We start from the raw sequence: 20,036 nt of genomic DNA on the forward strand, positions 1-20,036 counted from the left end.
ATAAGCTAGAATTATTGGCGGCCATTCCTGAGATCCGGAATGTCTAAACCTTGTCTGTGGTATTCTGAGTAGGATCTAGAAAGGGATGACTGTGACGAGCTTCAAACTCGCGATTGTTGGGCATGTGACAGATGCAAAAGGATCAATGGATCCTATTCCAACATGATCGAGAACCGACAGATGATTAGCCGTGCGGTGACAGCGTGCGTAGAACATTTTCACTGAGAGGATGGGAAGTAGCCATTGACAACGGTGATGCCCAACATAAAGCTTGCCATGGAAAGGAGTATGAATGATTGGAAGAAGGCAATAGAAAAGCAGAGGTTCAGGAGAAACAAAGCATCTTCTTATGCTTATCTGAAATTCCAACCAGAGAATTACATAAGTATCTCTATCTTTAGTTTATGTTTTATTTATCTTTTAATTATCAATTCTCCATCACCATCTGAATCTGCCTGACTGAGATTTACAAGGTGACCATAGCTTGCTTCAAGCCGACAATCTCCGTGGGATCGACCCTTACTCACGTAAGGTATTACTTGGACGACCCAGTGCACTTGCTGGTTAGTTGTGCGAAATTGTGACAAAGTGTGATTCACGTTTGAGAGATCCAAGTCCTTTGGCGCCATTGTTAATGATCACAATTTCGTGAACTAAGTTTTTGGCGCCGTTGCCGGGGATTGTTCGAGTTTGGACAACTGACGGTTCATCTTGTTGCTTAGATTAGGTACTTTTCTTTTTATTTTTCAGAATTTTTAAGAATGAATTCTAGAGTTTCAAGGTGATGTTCTTATCATCACAAAAGCTGATTGATTCTCATCAATTTAGCTGCTGAATGTAATGTCCTGCTGAAGCTTGGCCAGCCATGTCTAATCTTTTTAAACTGAAGATTTAGACTAACATTGTATGATTCCTGGAATTCTTATTAAAAAGTTTTGAATCTCTTTATTCTCTTTTCTATATAATTTTCAAAAAATCACAAAAAAAATTTAAAATCATAAAAATCAAAAATATTTTATGTATCTTAGTGTCAATTTTTAAGTTTGGTGTCTTGCATGCATTGTTTATTTGATCTTAGTTGCATTTTTATTGTTTCTCATCATTAAAAATTCAAAAATATTTTCAAAATTGTGTCTTTTCAAGTTAATAATACAGAGAATTAAAGATTCAGAATATTCAGCAGAGGAATTAAACAGAAAAAGCTGGGCGTTCAAAACGCCCAGTGAAGAAGGAAAACTGGTGTTTAAACGCCAGCCAGGGTGCCTGGCTGGGCGTTTAACGCCCAAAAAGGTAGGATTTTGGGCGTTAAACGCCAGAATAGATGCCATTCTGGGCGTTTAACGCCAGGATGACACAAGAGGGAAGATTTTGTTTTTAATTCAAATCTTTTTCAAATTTTCATAATTTTTCAAAATCAAATCTTTTTCAAATCATATCTTTTCAATCATATCTTTTCAAAATCAATTTCTTTTCAAATTTTTTTATTTATTACTATTTTCAAAAATCCTTGCTACAATTAATAATTTAATTCAAAATTTTCTAGTTGTTACTTGCCTATTAAGAAAGAATCAAAAGTTTTAATTCTAGAATCATATCTTCTAATTTCTTGTTAGTCAAGTAATCAACTTTAATTTTAACTTTCTCTTTTTAAATTTAATCTTCAATCATATCTTCTCAATCATATCTTTTCAATCACATCTTTTTCAAAATTAATTTTTAATCATATCTTTTTAATTTCTAATTTCAAAATCTTTTTCAAAAATCACTTTATTTCTTTCCCAATTTTAGTTTTCGAAAATCATCAATCAAATTTTCAAAATTTCTTTTAATTATTTCAAAATCTTTTACTTTAATTTCGAAAATTCTTCCCCTCTTCTCACATCCTTCTATTTAAGGGACTAACACTCCTCTTCAAGGTGCAATTCGAACTCTATCCTTCTTGATAAGTTCGAATTCTCTTCTATCTACCTTCTCCTTTTATTCTTCTTTTCCTCTGACACTTCAAAGAATCTCTATACTGTAACATAGAGGATTTCATACTTTCTTGTTCTCTTCTCTTTCATATGAGTAGGAGCAAGGACAAAAGCATTCTTGTTGAGGCTGATCCTAAACCTGAAAGGACCTTAAAGCAAAAGCTAAGAGAAGCTAAAGTACAACTCTCTGTAGAGGACCTAACAGAGCTTTTCAAACAAGAAAAAGCCATGGCAGCTGAAAACAACAACAATGCCAACAATGCAAGGAAGGTGCTTGGTGACTTTACTGCACCTACTCCTGACTTCTATGGGAGAAGCATCTCAATCCCTGCCATTGGAGCAAACAACTTTGAGCTTAAGCCTCAATTAGTTTCTCTAATGCAACAGAATTGCAAATTTTATGGACTTCCATTGGAAGATCCTCATCAGTTCTTAGCTGAATTCTTGTAAATCTGTGACACTGTCAAGACCAATGGGGTTGATCCTGAGGTCTACAGACTTATGCTCTTCCCTTTTGCTGTAAGAAACAGAGCTAGGACATGGTTGGACTCACAACCTAAAGAAAGCATGAACTCTTGGGAAAAGCTAGTCAATGCCTTCTTGGCAAAGTTATTTCCACCTCAAAAATTGAGCAAGCTTAGAGTGGAAGTCCAAAATTTCAGACAGAAGGAAGGTGAATCCCTCTATGAAGCTTGGGAAAGATACAAGCAATTGATCAGAAGGTGCCCTTCTGACATGCTTTCAGAATGGAGTATCATAGGAATCTTCTATGATGGTCTGTCTGAACTGTCCAAGATGTCATTGGACAGCTCTGCTGGAGGATCTCTTCATCTGAAGAAGACGCATGCAGAAGCTCAGGAACTCATAAAGATAGTTGCAAATAACCAATTCATGTACACTTCTGAAAGGAACCCTGTGAATAATGGGACAAATCAGAAGAAAGGAGTTCTTGAGATTGATACTATGAATGCCATACTGGCTCAGAATAAAATATTGACCCAACAAGTCAATATGTTTTCTCAGAGTCTGTCTAGACTGCAAGCAGCAACAGGCAGTACTAAGGAAGCTTCCTCTGATGAAGAAGCTTATGATCCTGAGAACCCAGCAATAGAAGAGGTGAATTACATGGGAGAACCCTATGGAAACACCTACAATCCTTCATGGAGAAATTATCCAAATCTCTCATGGAAGGATCAACAGAGAGCTCAACAAGATTTCAACAACAATAATGGTGGAAGAAACAGGTTTAGCAATAGCAAGCCTTTTCCATCATCTTCTCAGCAACAGACAGAGAATTCTAAGCAAAGCCACTCTGACTTAGCAGCCATTGTCTCTGATCTAATCAAAACCACTCAAAGTTTTATGACTGAAACAAGGTCCTCCATTAGAAATTTGTAGGCACAAGTGGGTCAGCTGAGTAAGAAAATTACTGAACTCCCTCCTAGTACTCTCCCAGGCAGTACAGAAGAAAATTCAAAGAAAGAGTGCAAGGCCATAAACACGTCTCACATGGCTGAATCTGGAGAGGAGGAAGAGGCAGTGATCTCCACTGAGGAAGACCTCAATGGACGTCCACTGGCCTCCATAAAGTTCCCTGATGAGGAACCATGGGAATTTGAGGCTCACACAGAGACCATAGAGATTCTATTGAATTTACTTCTGCCATTCATGAGCTCTGATGAGTATTCTTCCTCTGAAGAGGATGAAGATGTTACTGAAGAGCAAGTTGCTAAGTACCTTGGAGCAATCATGAAGCTAAATGCCAGGTTGTTTGGTAATGAGACTTGGGAGGATGAACCTCAATTGCTCATCAAAGAACTGGATGACTTGACTAGGCAGAAATTACCTCTGAAGAGACAAGACCCTGGAAAATTCTCAATCCCTTGTACCATAGGCACCATGACCTTTGAGAAGGCTCTGTGTGACCTGGGGTCAAGTATAAACCTTATGCCTCTCTCTGTAATGGAGAAGCTAGGGATCATTGAGGTACAAACTGCTAGAATCTCACTAGAGATGGCAGACAATTCAAAGAAACAGGCTTATGGACTTGTAGAGGATGTCTTGGTAAAAGTTGAAGACCATTACATTCCTGCTGATTTTATAATCCTAGAGACTGGGAAGTGTATGGATGAATCCATCATCCTTGGCAGACCCTTCCTAGCCACAGCAAAAGTTGTGATTGATGTTGACGGAGGAGAATTGATCATTCAAGTAAATAAAGACTCCCTTGTGTTTAAAGCTCAAGGATATCCCTCTGTAACCATGGAGAGGAAGCATGAAGAGCTTCTCTCAATACAGAGTCAAACAAAGCCCCCACAGTCAAACTCTAAGTTTGGTATTGGAAAGCTACAACCAAACTTTAAGTTTGGTGTTGAACCCCCACATTCAAACTCTAAGTTTGGTGTTGGGAGGTTCCAACATTGCTTTGAACATCTGTGAGGCTCCATGAGAGCCCACTGTCAAGCTATTGACATTAAAAAAGTGCTTGTTGGGAGGCAACCCAATCTTTACTGTTCTATGTTAAATTTCTATTTTCTTTTGTTATTTCATGTTTTCTGTAGGTTGATGATCATGTGAAGTCACAAAAACAATTGAAAAAGCAAAAACAAAAGGAAAAACAGAATTAAAAACAGAACACCCTGGAGGAGAAACTTACTGGCGTTTAAACGCCAGTAAGGGTAGCAGAATGGGCGTTAAATGCCCAGTCTGGCACCATTCTGGGCATTTAACGCCAGAAATGGGCACCAGACTCGCGTTAACGCCAGAATTGGCAGCAAGGGGCATTTTTGCACGCCACTTGGTGCAGGGATGAGATATCCTTGACACCTCAGGATCTGTGGACCCCACAGGATCCCCACCCACCCCACCTCTCTCTCTCTCTTCTTCACCCATTCACCAATCACCTCAATACCTCTTCCCCAAAAACCCCTCACCTATCAAATCCCACCATTCTTTTCACCACTCACATCCATCCTTCATAAAACCCCACCTACCTCACTATTCAAATTCAAACCACATTCCCTCCCAAACCCACCCATAATGGCCAAACCATACTCCCCCCTTCTCCACTCCTATATAAGCCTATCTTCACTCCTTCATTTTCACACAACATACACACTACTTCTCCCCCTTGGCCGAAATACTAAGCCCCCTCCATCTCCTCTATTTCTTCTTCTTCTACTCTCTTCTTTCTTCTTTTGCTCGAGGACGAGCAAACCTTCTAAGTTTGGTGTGGTAAAAGCGTTGCTTTTTGTTTTTCCATAACCATTTATGGCACCTAAGGCCAGAGAAACCTCTAGAAAGAGGAAAGGGAATGCAAAAGCTTCCACCTCCGAGTCATGGGAGATGGAGAGATTCCTCTCAAGGGTGCATCAAGACCACTTCTATGAAGTTGTGGCCAAGAAGAAGGTGATCCCCAAGGTCCCTTTTAAGCTCAAAAAGAATGAGTATCCGGAGATTCGACATGAGATCCGAAGAAGAGGTTGGGAAATTCTCACCAACCCCATTCAACAAGTCGGGATCTTAATGGTTCAAGAGTTCTATGCCAATGCATGGATCACCAAGAACCATGATCAAAGTGTGAACCCGGACCCTAAGAATTGGCTTACAATGGTCCGAGGAAAATACTTAGACTTTAGTCCGGAAAATGTAAGGTTGGCATTCAACTTGCCTATGATGCAAGGAGATGCACACCCATACACTAGAAGGGTCAACTTTGATCAAAGGTTGGACCAAGTCCTCATGGACATCTGTGAAGAGGGCGCTCAATGGAAGAGAGATTCAAGAGGAAAGTCGGTTCAACTAAGAAGGCATGACCTCAAGCCCGTGGCCAGGGGATGGTTGGAGTTTATCCAACGCTCAATCATTCCCACTAGCAACCGGTCTGAAGTTACTATAGACTGGGCTATCATGATCCATAGCATCATGATTAGAGAGGAAGTAGAAGTTCATGAGGTTATATCCCAAGAACTCTATAAGGTAGCGGAAAAGTCCTCTACTGTGGCAAGGTTAGCCTTCCCTCACCTCATTTGTCACCTCTGCAATTCAGTTGGAATTGACATAGAGGGAGACATTCTCATTGATGAGGATAAACCCATCACTAAGAAAAGGATGGAGCAAACAAGAGATCCCACTCATGGACAAGAGCATGAGGAAACTCCTCATCATGAAATCTCTGAGATGCCTCAAGGGATGCATTTTCCTCCACAAAACTATTGGGAGCAAATCAACACCTCCCTAGGAGAATTAAGTTCCAACATGGGACAACTAAGGGTAGAGCACCAAGAGCATTCCATCCTCCTCCATGAAATTAGAGAAGACCAAAGGACCATGAGAGAGGAGCAACAAAGGCAAGGAAGATACATTGAGGAGCTCAAGCACTCCATAAGATCTTCAAGAGGAAGAACAAGCCGCCATCACTAAGGTGGACCCGTTCTTTAATTTCCTTGTTCTTTATTTTCCTGTTTTTCGAATTTTTATGCTTATGTTTATCTATGTTTGTGTCTTTATTACATGATCATTAGTGTCTAAATATCTATGCCTTAAATCTATGAAAATGAATCCATCACCTTTCTTAAATGAAAAATGTTTTTAATTGAAAAAGAAAAAGAAGTGCATGAATTTCAATTTTTAAAACAGTTTAATTATTTTCATGTGGTGGCAATACTATTATTTTTCTGAATGAATGCTTGAACAGTGCATATTTTTTAATTTGATTGTTTATGAATGTTAAAATTGTTGGCTCTTGAAAGAATGATGGAAAAGGAGAAATGTTATTTGATAATTTGAAAAATCATAAAATTGATTCTTGAAGCAAGAAAAAGCAGTGAAAAGCTTGCAGAAAAAAAGATATATGCGAAAAAAAAGAAAAAAAAAGAAAAAGAAAGAAAAAAAGAAAAGCAAGCAGAAAAAGCCAATACCCCTTTAAATCAAAAGGCAAGGGTGATAAAAAGGATCCAAGGCTTTGAGCATCAGTGGATAGGAGGGCCCACAGGAATAAATTCCTGGCCTAAGCGGCTAAACCAAGCTGTCCCTAACCATGTGCTTGTGGTGTGAAGGTGTCAAGTGAAAACTTGAGACTGAGCGGTTAAAGTCGTGGTCCAAAAGTAAAAAGAGTGTGCTTAAGAGCTCTGGACACCTCTAATTGGGGACTCTAGCAAAGCTGAGTCACAATCTGAAAAGGTTCACCCAGTTATGTATTTGTGGCATTTATGTATCCGATGGTAATACTGGAAAACAAAATGCTTTAGGTCATGGCCAAGACTCATAAAGTAGCTATGTTCAAGAATCAACATACTTAACTAGGAGAATCAATAACACTATCTGGATTCTGAGTTCCTATAGATGCCAATCATTCTGAACTTCAAGGGATAAAGTGAGATGCCAAAACTGTTCAGAAGCAAAAAGCTAAAAGCCCCGCTCATCTAATTAATACTGATCTTCATAGATGTTTTTGGAATTCATTGTACATTCTATTCTTTTTATCTTATAGGATTTTCAGTTGCTTGGGGACAAGCAACAATTTAAGTTTGGTGTTGTGATGAGCGGATAATTTATACGCTTTTTGGCATTATTTTTAGTATGTTTTTAGTATATTTTTATTAGTTTTTATTATATTTTTATTAGTTTTTAAATAAAAATCACATTTCTAGACTTTACTATGAGTTTTTGTGTTTTTCTGTGATTTCAGGTATTTTCTGGCTGAAATTGAGGGACCGGAGCAAAAATCTGATTCAGAGGCTAAAAAAGGACTGCAGATGCTGTTGGATTCTGACCTCCCTGCATTCAAAGTGGATTTTCTGGAGCTACAAAAGTCCAATTTGCGCGCTCTCAATTGCGTTGGAAAGTAGACATCTTGGGCTTTCCAGAAATATATAATAGTCCATACTTTACCCAAGATTTGATGGCCCAAACATGCGTTCCAAGTCAGCTCAAGAATTCTGGTGTTTAACGCCAGAACTGGCACAAAAACTGGAGTTAAACGCCCAAACTGGCACAAAATCTGGCGTTTAACTCCAAGAAAAGTCTGTACACATGAAAGCTTCAATGCTCAGCCCAAGGACACACCAAGTGGGCCCGGAAGAAGATTTCTGCATTAATTACTTATTTCTATAAACCCTAGGCTACTAGTTCTATATATAGGACCTTTTACTATTGTATTTTCATCTTGGTTCTTCTGGTTCCCTCTCTGGGGCCGAAGCCAATGATCTCCATTATCACTTTTGTATTTTCGACGGTGGAGTTTCTACACACCATAGATTAAGGTGTGGAGCTCTGCTGTTCTTCATGAATTAATGCAAAGTACTACTGTTTTTCTATTCAACTCAAGTCTATTTCTTCTCCAAGATATTCATTCGCACCCAAGAACATGATGAATGTGATGATTATGTGACACTCATCACCATTCTCACCTATGAACGCGTGACTGACAACCACTTCCGTTCTACATGCAAACAAGCTTGAATGTGTATCTCTTGGATTTCTAATCTAAGATTGGAACCTTTGTGGTATAGGCTAGAATTATTGGTGGCCATTCCTGAGATCCGGAACATCTAAACCTTGTCTATGGTATTCTGAGTAGGATCTAGAAAGGGATGACTGTGACGAGCTTCAAACTCGCGATTGTTGGGTGTGTGACAGATGCAAAAGGATCAATGGATCCTATTCCAACATGATCGAGAACCGACAAATGATTAGCCGTGCGGTGACAGCGTGCGTAGAACATTTTCACTGAGAGGACGGGAAGTAGCCATTGACAACGGTGATGCCCAACATAAAGCTCGCCATGGAAAGGAGTATGAATGATTGGAAGAAGGCAATAGGAAAGCAGAGGTTCAGGAGGAACAAAGCATCTTCATACGCTTATCTGAAATTCCAACCAAAGAATTACATAAGTATCTCTATCTTTAGTTTATGTTTTATTTATCTTTTAATTATCAATTCTCCACCACCGTCTGAATCCACTTGACTGAGATTTACAAGGTGACTATAGCTTGCTTCAAGCCGACAATCTCTGTGGGATCGACCCTTACTCACGTAAGGTATTACTTGGATGACCCAGTGCACTTGCTGGTTAGTTGTGCGGAATTGTGACAAAGTGTGATTCACGTTTGAGAGCTCCAAGTCCTTTGGTGCCATTGTTGATGATCACAATTTCGTGCACCACGTGCGCATCCCTGACGCATATGCGTGACCCTGAAAAACGGCATAAATGGGTGTATGGCCAGAGAGTTATGATGGTGTGGGGCTGGAATGGTGTTGGGAGCACAAGTCCTATCACGCGTCATCTGAAAATTTTGGTTCCCAGGCCACGCGAGCAGAGAGTTGTCCACCTTCGCGCGATTCGCACAATCTAAGGGCACGTGTACGCATGCCAGACACTTACGTGTCACTTTCAAAATCGGGCGACCGACACGTACGCATGCTGTACGCGTACGCGTCGCATGCGCCGCACAACTCCACTAGTTCGCCGCCTAGTTTTTCATTCTCTTTCCCTCCCAAATCCTAATTCTCTCTTGTTATTTTATCCTTTTATTCTTCTTTCATCATACTATTTTTTTATGTTTTTTTATGTCCCTCTCTGTTTTCAGTTCTTCTTTGCTTGAGGACAAGCAAACCTTTAAGTTTGGTGTTGTGTCGCTTCGCTTGTAACTTTTCTGTTTATGGCACCAAAGGGAGGCGAATCACCTTTACGGAGGAGCACAGCCTGAAGAATGAGACGGCCACTAGGATAACTGAGGTGGTTGAGTTCCTTTCATTCTATATTTTCTCCCGTTCATATTATGTTATATTCCTGTTTTCCGCTATTTTACTTGGTTTCTGCATGATCCTTTGTTATTTCAATTCTTAGGTTCTAGTAAATTAGTTATTTTTATTCTGTTAGTCGTTTTTAATTCTGAAAAGTGTCTCATGTATTGCCCACTGAACTTGAAATCAAAAAGAAAGAAGAAAAGCTGTAGTGCATGAGAAATTGAGTTTAATTTTTCTTAGAGTAGTCTCATTTATTCAAATGTGGTGGTATTTTTTGTGACTCTGAATGCATGACATAAACAGTGCATATTTAAATTTGAACCAAAGAATGTTAATGTACAAGGAACAGGGATTTAGAGAATTATTATGACATCTCTGAAAAAAAACAAAAATTTAATCCTTGAAGCAAAAGAAACAGCAAAAAAAAAATTTAGTATATAAAAGCAAGGTCCAAGGCTCTGAGCATCAATGACTAGGGAGGTCAGACATGATTAAAAGCTCAAAGAGTTGTTTTCCTAGTTATATGCTTGTGGTGTTCTTGTGTCAAGTAATCCTTGAGACAAAACATTTAGAGTCGAGATCAATTGCAAGTAGGAGAGTATGCCAAAGGCTTTGAGCACCACTGTCTGGGAGTAGCTGAAAGAAAAACCAAAACTTCAAAAGAAGTTCTCCAGTTAAGTGCTTGTGGTGTTTCTGTGTCAAGTGAAGCTTGAAACAAAACATTTAAAGTCACGGCTAGGTTCAAGGTGCAAAGCACCAAAGAAAAAAAATTGTTGTGTTCAAGGGTTAAATTGAGTTACAAAAGATCAGAGAATTCATAATATGATCTGGATTCTAATTCCGAATGACATTGACATTCCTCTGACTCAAAGGAGAGTGAGATGCCAAAAACTATTCAGGATTGCAATTGTAAACCCCACTTCAAGAAGAGACATGAGCATAAGTGAACTCTTATTCTCATGCAAATTCACATCTTAATCATGTACTAATTTTGGTTGCTTGAGGACAAGCAACAATTCAAGTTTGGTGTTGTGATGCATGAGCATCTTTCCTATCTTTTCCTAGTGAATTTGTATTTAATTTGTTGAGTTTAATTAAGAATTAATTATCTTTTAGCCCACTATGGATGCTACTTTGAGTCTTGTGCAATTCTGTTTATTTTAAGTAGCATTCGGTTGGATTTGATGGAGCTTCCGCAGAAAAAGAGAAGAAGGCTATATAGGGCAGGAATGGCTTAGAGGATAGAGAGGAAGCTTGCACAAATGGAATCAGCACACGAATTAAAGGAGATGACAGCGAGGAGCGACGCGTGCGCGTACCTGACGCGTGCGCGTGATTTGGAGCTTTCCATGGCGACGCGTGCGCGTACCTGACGCGTACGCGTGAAAAGCGAAGTTGCACAGCGACGCATGCGTGTACCTGATCCGTGCGCGTGACACGCGAAGAAGACCATCGACGCGTACGTGTGACTGACGCGTACGCGTGACATGCACCATGTGCAGAAAACGCTGATTGCTGTAATTAATTCGAATTTAAACTTTAATTTTTATAAATAGGAAAAGATATTATTTTAGTTTTAGAAAATAGATTTTAAATTAATTAGGATTAGATATAAAAGAGAAAAGAAACTTCTCTTTTAAGGATTCTAATTCCAATTAGTTAACTTTTCATTCCACCTCAGCCTAATTTACAATCATTATTTTCTCTCTGAACCATGAGCAACTAAACCTCTATTGTTAAAGTTAGGAGCTCTGTCTATTGTATGGATTGATACTATTATTTTTCTATTTTAATTCATGTACTGATTTATATTTCAAGAATTGTTTTCATTCTTTATCTTATGAATTTGGGTGGAACGGAAGTATGACCCTCTTTCTAATTGAGTTCTTGTATAACTTGGAAAAGCTCTTTACTTTAACAACAGCTTGAAAACAATTTCTCCTAAATTCTAATTATCTGGACTTAATGGGATACGTGACATATAATCCTCTTATATTTGGGTAATTATGATTTTTGTGGCATAATAACTAGAATTAAACTTCACCCCTTAATTGGAATTAATTGACCAAGGAATTGGCGGTTGATGAGAGTTAAAGGAAACTAGAAAGGTCTAAGGAATTAGGGTCTAGTCACATATAGTTTGCTATGAATTAAATCTTGCATAATTAAAATAGTTAATAAGAAAAGTCAATCCGAAAAATAGATAACTCTGAAGCCTTAACTGTTTTCTCCATATTTTATTCCCAATTAACTTATTTATTTGTCTGTCTTCTGTTTAATGTTTTTTGAACTCTCAAACACTATTACCTGTTTGTCTAACTAAATAAATCATTTAACTATTGTTGCTTAGTCCATCAATTCTCGTAATATCGACCTTCACTCACCTGAGATATTACTTGGTACGATTCGATGTACTTGCCAATTAATTTGTGGTTAGAATTTCCGCACCAGTAACCGGTGGGTAGAATAGGGTAGCTATAATTCTATGTCTCTATCTCTTTTACCATTTATTCTCTGCTCCATTATTTTAGTTGTGGAAGCATGTTTGATTGAATATGCTATTATGCTGTCCCATACGACCATGCCCGTTTTTTCTTCTTTAAATTTATTATTATTATTAACGTTTCTGTCCTTTTTTGTGTTTCTTTGGAGTTAATGGATGATCCGTGGTACTATTTGAAAGTTACGTGAAAAAGTCTTATGTAAAATTTGCACTCATTCATCAATACTTACTGGATGAGTTGCTTTTTGAGGTAGTAACTAGATAAGAATTGCATTGATTGGGAACTTGAAATATTAATATATTCTTTAGGTCTTATTAGTGATTTTTGACCCAATTAAATAAGTGGATGGTCTATGAAATTTAATATATCATGTGAACTTGTGAGCTCTGAGTTTGTTGTAAGTTTTTATTTGTTATGGAAGAGTTAGACATGTTATAATTTTTGTCAACTATTCGTGATTTGGTTTATTTGAAACTTATTTATTGGTTAGGGTGATTTTATTTCATTTAAGATTTATTTATGAATCTACTTTTTTTTATTGTCAATTTTTTTATATTTTATATTTGTTTATAATTTACGAGTCTCGTTTACATTTTGTCTTATAATTTTACAAATTATGATTATATATCGGTCTTTTGAGTTGAGGTAAAAGCTACAAATTTACTACCTTAATTGTTATAGCTATTTTGAAATTCGTAATAGATTTAGTATATATAAGTAGTATTGTTCTATATATCTAAAATAATAAAAGAAGATTCATCTTTTGTCTTTGTTTTTTTTTTCTTTGTTTCAAAGTTTATTATCTATTTCAATTATAATACATCCATCTTTTTTATTAGGTATATATTTTATACATTTCTATAATTTCTTTTTTACATGATATCTTATTCAATATAAGTTGTAATTTTTTACATATTTATTATCTCAGTTTATATTATAATATTATATGAATTTTATTATGAAGCAAATATTCATTAAAACACTATTGTGAACAAGATATTTATCAATATATTATTTTAGATTGAAAAATTTTCCAAGAAAATTATCAAGATATCTCCAAATCATACAATTAATATCGTTAATAGATACATATCTTCAAATTTTTCAGCTTGCATAGAATCAAATACTACATGTATATCACTAACAATTGCTCTAAAACAAAAATTATTTCCCACACAATTATCTTAATTAAATAATTCTCACCATTCAATTTTTTTTAAATAAATAATTCTCACTATTCAATTATTTTTTGAATATATACCGATATATGAACCCAACTAAGATTAGGCGCTTATCATATCATTATCCATATTATCTTACAACCAAGTTATTATAATTGATTTTAATTCATTTTCTAAGCTTAGCTTAGATTATATGTTCGGCACTTAAATCCTAAAGGTTGTAATCCATTATCCTAAAGCTCAATTTTTACTGTACATGGTATATAAGTCATGTCTAGATTTTATTTGTCTTTCTAAGTTTGTATCTAACGAAATTAATGACTATTATTACTGACTTAATAATCAAATGATCATAGCATTAATACTATTTATCAATTTTAAATCTATAAAAGACACTTTTTATATTTCAACAAAAAAAATTGTGATAAATTTTATAAATTTTATTTTATATGTTTAATATTTAATATATATTCATAAAAATATTATATATCTCTTAAACACTTATTGATTTAAGCTGAGTATTTCACATATATCTTTTTCTCGATCGCTCTAATAATAAGCCTTGAAGAGCTTCTAACAAAGAACTCTCTAACTGAGTTATTATAACTGAGTCATCACTTCATTTCAACTACGTACTCTAAAAAAAAAAAAAAAAAAAAAAAACCTTAAACGATGAACCACATCCTCAACAGACTATACGTCAAAAAAATGTTACCGACAATTGAACAACTTATTTGTTCTCTCTTCATTTACAACTTCAATTTCACCATTATTTTACTACACAAGTTTATTATTTTTTTTTCTTTATTTTACTGTCATTTTATGGTTTTAAATTTGTTGAAATATATCTCGATTCAATAATGGAAATGCATCCTTCAACTTTTAGACTACCTACCTGTCACTTAATTTGTCAAATTTATGTTAGCAAAAAGTTATGAACAGCTGGTGAAGCCAAACAGTTAGAAAAGGGAAAATAAAATCATTCTCTTGTTAACATAAAGTTTCTCATGAAAGCATACTCGAACCTAACACACCCCACATATAGAAGGAAGAATAATAATTAATACGAAGTTATCATCTTATTGGACATAAATTCTAAATAAAAATCTGGTATAGGAATATGCAATTATTAATTATAAACCATTTGGGTTCGACTTAATTAATTGATTAATTGATTAGTAATCGTACATGACAAATATTAATACTAGATTTCTAAGAGTTAGGCACTATAGATAGATCTTAAGCATGCTTTTGTGGAATTGATTAAGATGGTTAACAGAAATCTTAGTGGTTTTCATCCTAATCTTGCCAATTCAAGTTATGGCATCTTATAAATTCATGCATGCAGCATGAAAGTTTCTGACAATGGTAGGTTTCGTGCATTTTCACATTTTGTGTCCGTCAATGGCAATGTGCCCAAGTGTGATAAGTTAATTACTAACTTACATTCTCAATTAATTAAGTTGTATATAATAATATACTAGTAAAAAGTAGTTATCATAATTCTTTGGTCCTACACCACATTAATTAATTAATTAACCAAATTGCTTTCTATATATTATATAAGCTTCATGCAATTTGTTTACAGGTTTACAAAATATATGTTTTTTCCACTCCCAATGTTTATTAGCTGTGTTATGAATATTTATGAATATTTAAATATGAATGCTCTCATCGTCAATGCTAATTTAGTAAAGAATTGATTAGAGAAAATTATTTATAAATGTTATTTGATTGAGAAAATGACATTTTTTTATTTATAAAATATTTATATTTTTTTAAGATTAGATTAACATATTTAACCAAAATATTTTTTAACAATATATATAATAAATCTAGTAGCCAATCATGCTGAAATTATCTTTAGTTTGTACTTTCTGCTTTATTCATCTTATCTTGAGTATCAAATTCTCACCAACTATGTATATATCGAGAGGGAAAAAAAAGAAAGATAATTGTTAACTTTGGCAGTACTCTTAATCATAATAAATTTGTATTAGGAGTAGAAATATCTTAGATAGTGTTTGGTTAAGAAAATAAGATGGTATTTGTTATAGTCTGAATCAAGTCATAATTGGTACTTAGGACAAATTCCTCAACAAGCTAATTGACCAAATTTTTTAAAAAATTGATAGAGTCTTCTCTATTTCTAGAACTTTATCAATATGAATATTATCTTCCTCTCTCTCCCTCTCTCTTGGATATTACATTCTCCTTCCCCCCTTAAGAAATTCGGTCCCTGAATTTTGAACTCCCATGATAATTATCTTCAGACTCAAATAAATACGGATATTTCTCGTGCATGGCATCTTCAATTTTTCAAGTTGCTTCTTCTTTCGAATGATTTTTCCAAACAACTTTTAAAGATGCTATTTTTTTAGAACGTAGTTTCTTTACTTGGCAATCAACTATAGCCATTGGTTCCTCTTCAAATAATAAATCCTCCTTTAGCTCTATGGCTTGTGGTGCAAGTATATGAGATGAGTCAGGAATATATTTGTCCAACATTGATACGTGAAATACTGGATGGATCATGCACAACTTAGGCGGCAATGCCAAGCGGTAAGCAACTACATCTATTCTATCCAAAATTTCAAATGGACCAATGTAACGAGGACTAAACTTGCATCTTTTTCCAAACTTTATCATCACTCCTTTCATAGTTGACACTCTAAGAAATACCTGATCACTCATTAAAAAAAGTTACGCCTTCTATTATCAACATAAGCCTTCTGCCTATTCTGAGCTGCTAATAAACGTTCTCTTATTAAGTGAACCTTCTCAATTGCATCATGTACCAAATTTGGTCTCAAAAATTTAACCTCACCAACCTCAAACCACCCAATAGGTGACATACATCTTCTTTCATAAAAAGTCTCAAATGGTGCCATTTAAATGCTAGTTTGATGACTATTATTATAAGAGAACTCAATCAAAGGTAGATAGCTATTCCAATTTCCACCAAAATCTAGAACACAACACCTTTACATGTCTTCCATCGTTTGTATTGTCCTCTCTGATTGTGTAAAATCCAGATAAACGAAAAATAAATTTTTAAGCGCATATATATAGCTAATTGCGAAAAAATGCGTATCGGCGTTAAAGTTAGTTGTACCAGCTTAAATCCATCCAGTATAGCATGTGTGAAAATTAAAACTGTAAAGATAACAAGAAAAATATTTAGAATAGAAAATCGAACACTTATCTTAAAGATTTTAGCCCAAATTAGAGTCAACAGACCAAAAATCACAAACAGGTCAATGTTGGGCCCAAGCCTAAAGCTTATAAGACTCACACTTAACAACGATTCAGCTCATTCTTCCTTTTCAAAGAGAAAGGGTGCAGCGGATAGAGAGAAGAGAGGAAGATAAGAACATTAAACTTTACTATTCACTTCAATCTTTAAACCTACGTAACTTTCAATCCGTAGCTCTTATCGAAAATCCATTTGCACATCACGCGTCGCTCTTGTTATGCTCTTCGATTCTATACCAGTTTTGTGGTAAGTACTCTGAAGATCCTTGAGCCATTTTCGAAATTTCTCTTCAATTCGTGTTTTGGGTATATTAGTGTTGAGATTTTGTGATTTTGGTATAATAGGGAGGCTTTAGCATGGATTGTAGTTGGATTCCACCCAAGTTTCGAATGGGATAAGGTAAGGTGACTTTTTTCCTTTTTAAACCTCTATTTTATATGATCTTTAAGTTGATATATATGTGAAATTTGGTGATATTAAAATTGCTAGAGTTGCTTGATTGATTTTGGGGCTTGGTGTGGTTGCGGAGCAAGTCTTGAGGCTTGGTTGGTGTTGAGCAAACTTGGTTTGACTGGAAAGAGAAGGATTCAAGGGTTGAAAAACCACCGTCATTAAGATATGAATTTTGGTTTCGAGTAGACATTATGTAAAATTATTTGAAAACCTAGGTTAATTATTCTTAGGATAAGTTTGAATGGAATTGATTGCCTGATGATTGATTAATTGTTAAGATATAGTGTGAATTTGCAAAATTGGCATGATTGAGTTTGAATATAATTGTGATTGAATAAATGTTGTGATTGATTGCCTATTGAGGCTTTGATATGAAAATTGGGTCAGAGGTCGGGATAGAGTGAGATATTCCCTAAGTGGTGTAAGTACCATGTTGAGAATTGTGGTTGAAATGATACGTGGATAGATAATTGATGAGTTGTGATTTTTGTTGTGGTTGTATATTTTGATGATTTTTGCTATTTGAGTTAAAATTGAGTTGATTAGGCTGGAATGTTAGAAGGTGATTGAATATTGATAAATGGGTGTTGATGGTGTCTAGAAATGGTTTTGTGATGGTTTGGAATGAAGTAAATTGGAGATTTTGGTAAAAATGACATTATGCCGATTTTGGTAAACATGACATTATGCCGATTTTGGTAAAAATGAGTTTTTGACTAATTTTGACAGGCCATAACTTAACGCTTAGAGTTCGGAATTTGATGAAATTTGTCCTGAATTAAAGGTAATGAAGAGAGATTTTAAATGGTTTAAGAATGAAGAAAAACAAAATTTGAAGTTATGAACGATTAAAAATTGATATTTTAAACTAACATCTGAGATGTTGCAGAAAACTAGCAAAACCAGTCAGTGTGCCCACCACAACACTATGCGTGCACACCACACAGAATGAGTGTTGCAATTCGTGCATATGCACAAGGGGTGATACGTATGCATGAGAGAGAAATTTCAAGTTGTGTGTATGCACAACAAGTAATGTCAGTGCGTACGCACGAGGGTGATGTGTACACACAGGTCCTGATTTCTCAAAAAAATTTTATTGTTGACTGTTTGGCTTTCTTGGAAAGCTTGTAAACCCCGTATAAAGTCTGATAACATGTTTTCAACCTCTTCATAGAGTGTGGCTAAGTCCAATAAATTAAATTAACTCATTTCCGGATAAATACTTGGTTAAATCGAATGACATGGTTGCGGGGATGGTAGTTCATCCCGCCTGCGGTGAGAATGATGGTCTTATCTCGCTCACAAAAAAATAAAATTGATTAATTAATAACGAATTAGGGGTAATGAATCTAAGCTTTAGAAATTGAACAATGTGTTATAATTAATGAATCTTATGATTATGAAATTGATTAAAGATATTAATGTTGACTGATTATGGTCTGAATGACTGAAATATCAAGGACGGTGGTTAATCCCTCTTGTTCGTGGGTTCCGAGCAAGGGCAAAGGTTTATCCCGCTTGCGTGTTTATCTGCATTCTCTGTGATTATGTTTTGTTAGATGTACGAAATATGGTAGGGCACTAATCCCTCGATGTATTTTTTCATGTTTTTTTTTCTATTTGCAAGGTGTAGGGCACTAATCTCTCAAATTATTCTCCCTGATGACTGCCTCCAGGAGAAGGTGGTAAGACACATTCCCTCGATTGTATGTCTCCTGGGGATGTGCAGAAGAGAGACAATATTCAGGTTAGCTATCGGGTTTGTCGGATTCTGCCAGTTTAACCGATACGTGAGCTCATGGTCAGTAGGACAGGCATACATTATATGCATCCATGTGAAATTGGTTGAGTGTGCATATTGTATTTAGTTTGCCTATGTGATTACTTCTGTTTAACTGCTAACTGTCATAATTGATGTAGTTGCTCTTGAATATATTTGAACTTCTTACCTGTGCTTGCTACTAACTAAACTGAATTGATGACTATCGGTACACTGTGATATTGAGAACAAACTGATATTATTGAGATTGAATTTTGATAATAATGATTGTTTGAGACTAAACAAAGACGATGATGACTTAAAACAAATGAGACAATAGGTAAATATATAACTGAGGTTTAGAATGTTGATTCTGTTTGGATTTAGTAGAACCCTAGATTTGAATCTGGTGTGTTTGGAGATTAGGATTATCTAGCGGGTTCATGTAGTTTTACATAGTCTCTATTTGAAACTATTACTCTACTGGAAATCTTCGGGTTCTAACCCGTTGTCGGATTTTGTTGATTTTTCAGATATAGAATGTGACGCACCTCGCTGAAAGTGCAGGACTCCTTTTGGCGAAAGCAAAGATTTTACTTTTGGATTTATTTTGAATTACGTAGTATTATTCTCCACTTTTGGATATGTATTTGTATATCCCTCTTAAAGATTCTGTATTTTAGAGAAATAGGTTGTATTTTGTATATTTTAGGTTGTATTATGTTCTAGCCAGCATTTTCTTCGCAGGTCGAGACTAGTACTTTATGTATTTTATCTTTGGATATATATATATATATATATATATATATATATATATATATATATATATATATATATATATATACATTTTCTTCGCAGGTCAAGACTAGTACTTTATGTATTTTATCTTTGGATATATATATACATACATACATATATATATACATACATACATACATACATACATATATATATATATATATATATATATATATATATGTAATCTCTTTTGGGTATATCGATGCCTTCTTATCTAACGCAATGCTTCGCATGTGATGACGATTGTTGCTTTTGTTTATCCTCCTTTCACTAGCTCCTAGTTATATCTTTATTTTTAAAAATACTATGTATGTAAATTTTTATTTAGGCATCATAATGCCTCGACCTTTGACTTATGAT

At 35.3% G+C, this 20,036-nt stretch overlaps 1 long non-coding RNA gene and 1 other non-coding gene across 2 annotated transcripts; one reads left to right on the forward strand and one right to left on the reverse strand.

The window, feature by feature from the left end:
- Positions 1 to 2,606: 2,606 nt before the first annotated feature.
- LOC148573509 (small nucleolar RNA R71) lies at positions 2,607 to 2,714 on the reverse strand. The gene has a single exon (XR_015906750.1). It is a non-coding gene; the product is annotated as a small nucleolar RNA R71 (small nucleolar RNA).
- A 12,854-nt stretch (positions 2,715 to 15,568) lies between these two features.
- On the forward strand, positions 15,569 to 19,613 carry LOC148573510 (uncharacterized). The gene is made up of 4 exons (XR_015905306.1): positions 15,569 to 16,909; positions 17,008 to 17,062; positions 18,747 to 18,866; positions 19,412 to 19,613. It is a non-coding gene; the product is annotated as an uncharacterized LOC148573510 (long non-coding RNA).
- The last annotated feature ends 423 nt before the right edge of the window (positions 19,614 to 20,036 follow it).

Source organism: Arachis ipaensis, chromosome B2, assembly GCF_059453495.1.
Source record: "Arachis ipaensis isolate K30076 ecotype BB chromosome B2, ASM5945349v1, whole genome shotgun sequence".
NCBI classification, from domain to species: Eukaryota; Viridiplantae; Streptophyta; class Magnoliopsida; order Fabales; family Fabaceae; genus Arachis; species Arachis ipaensis.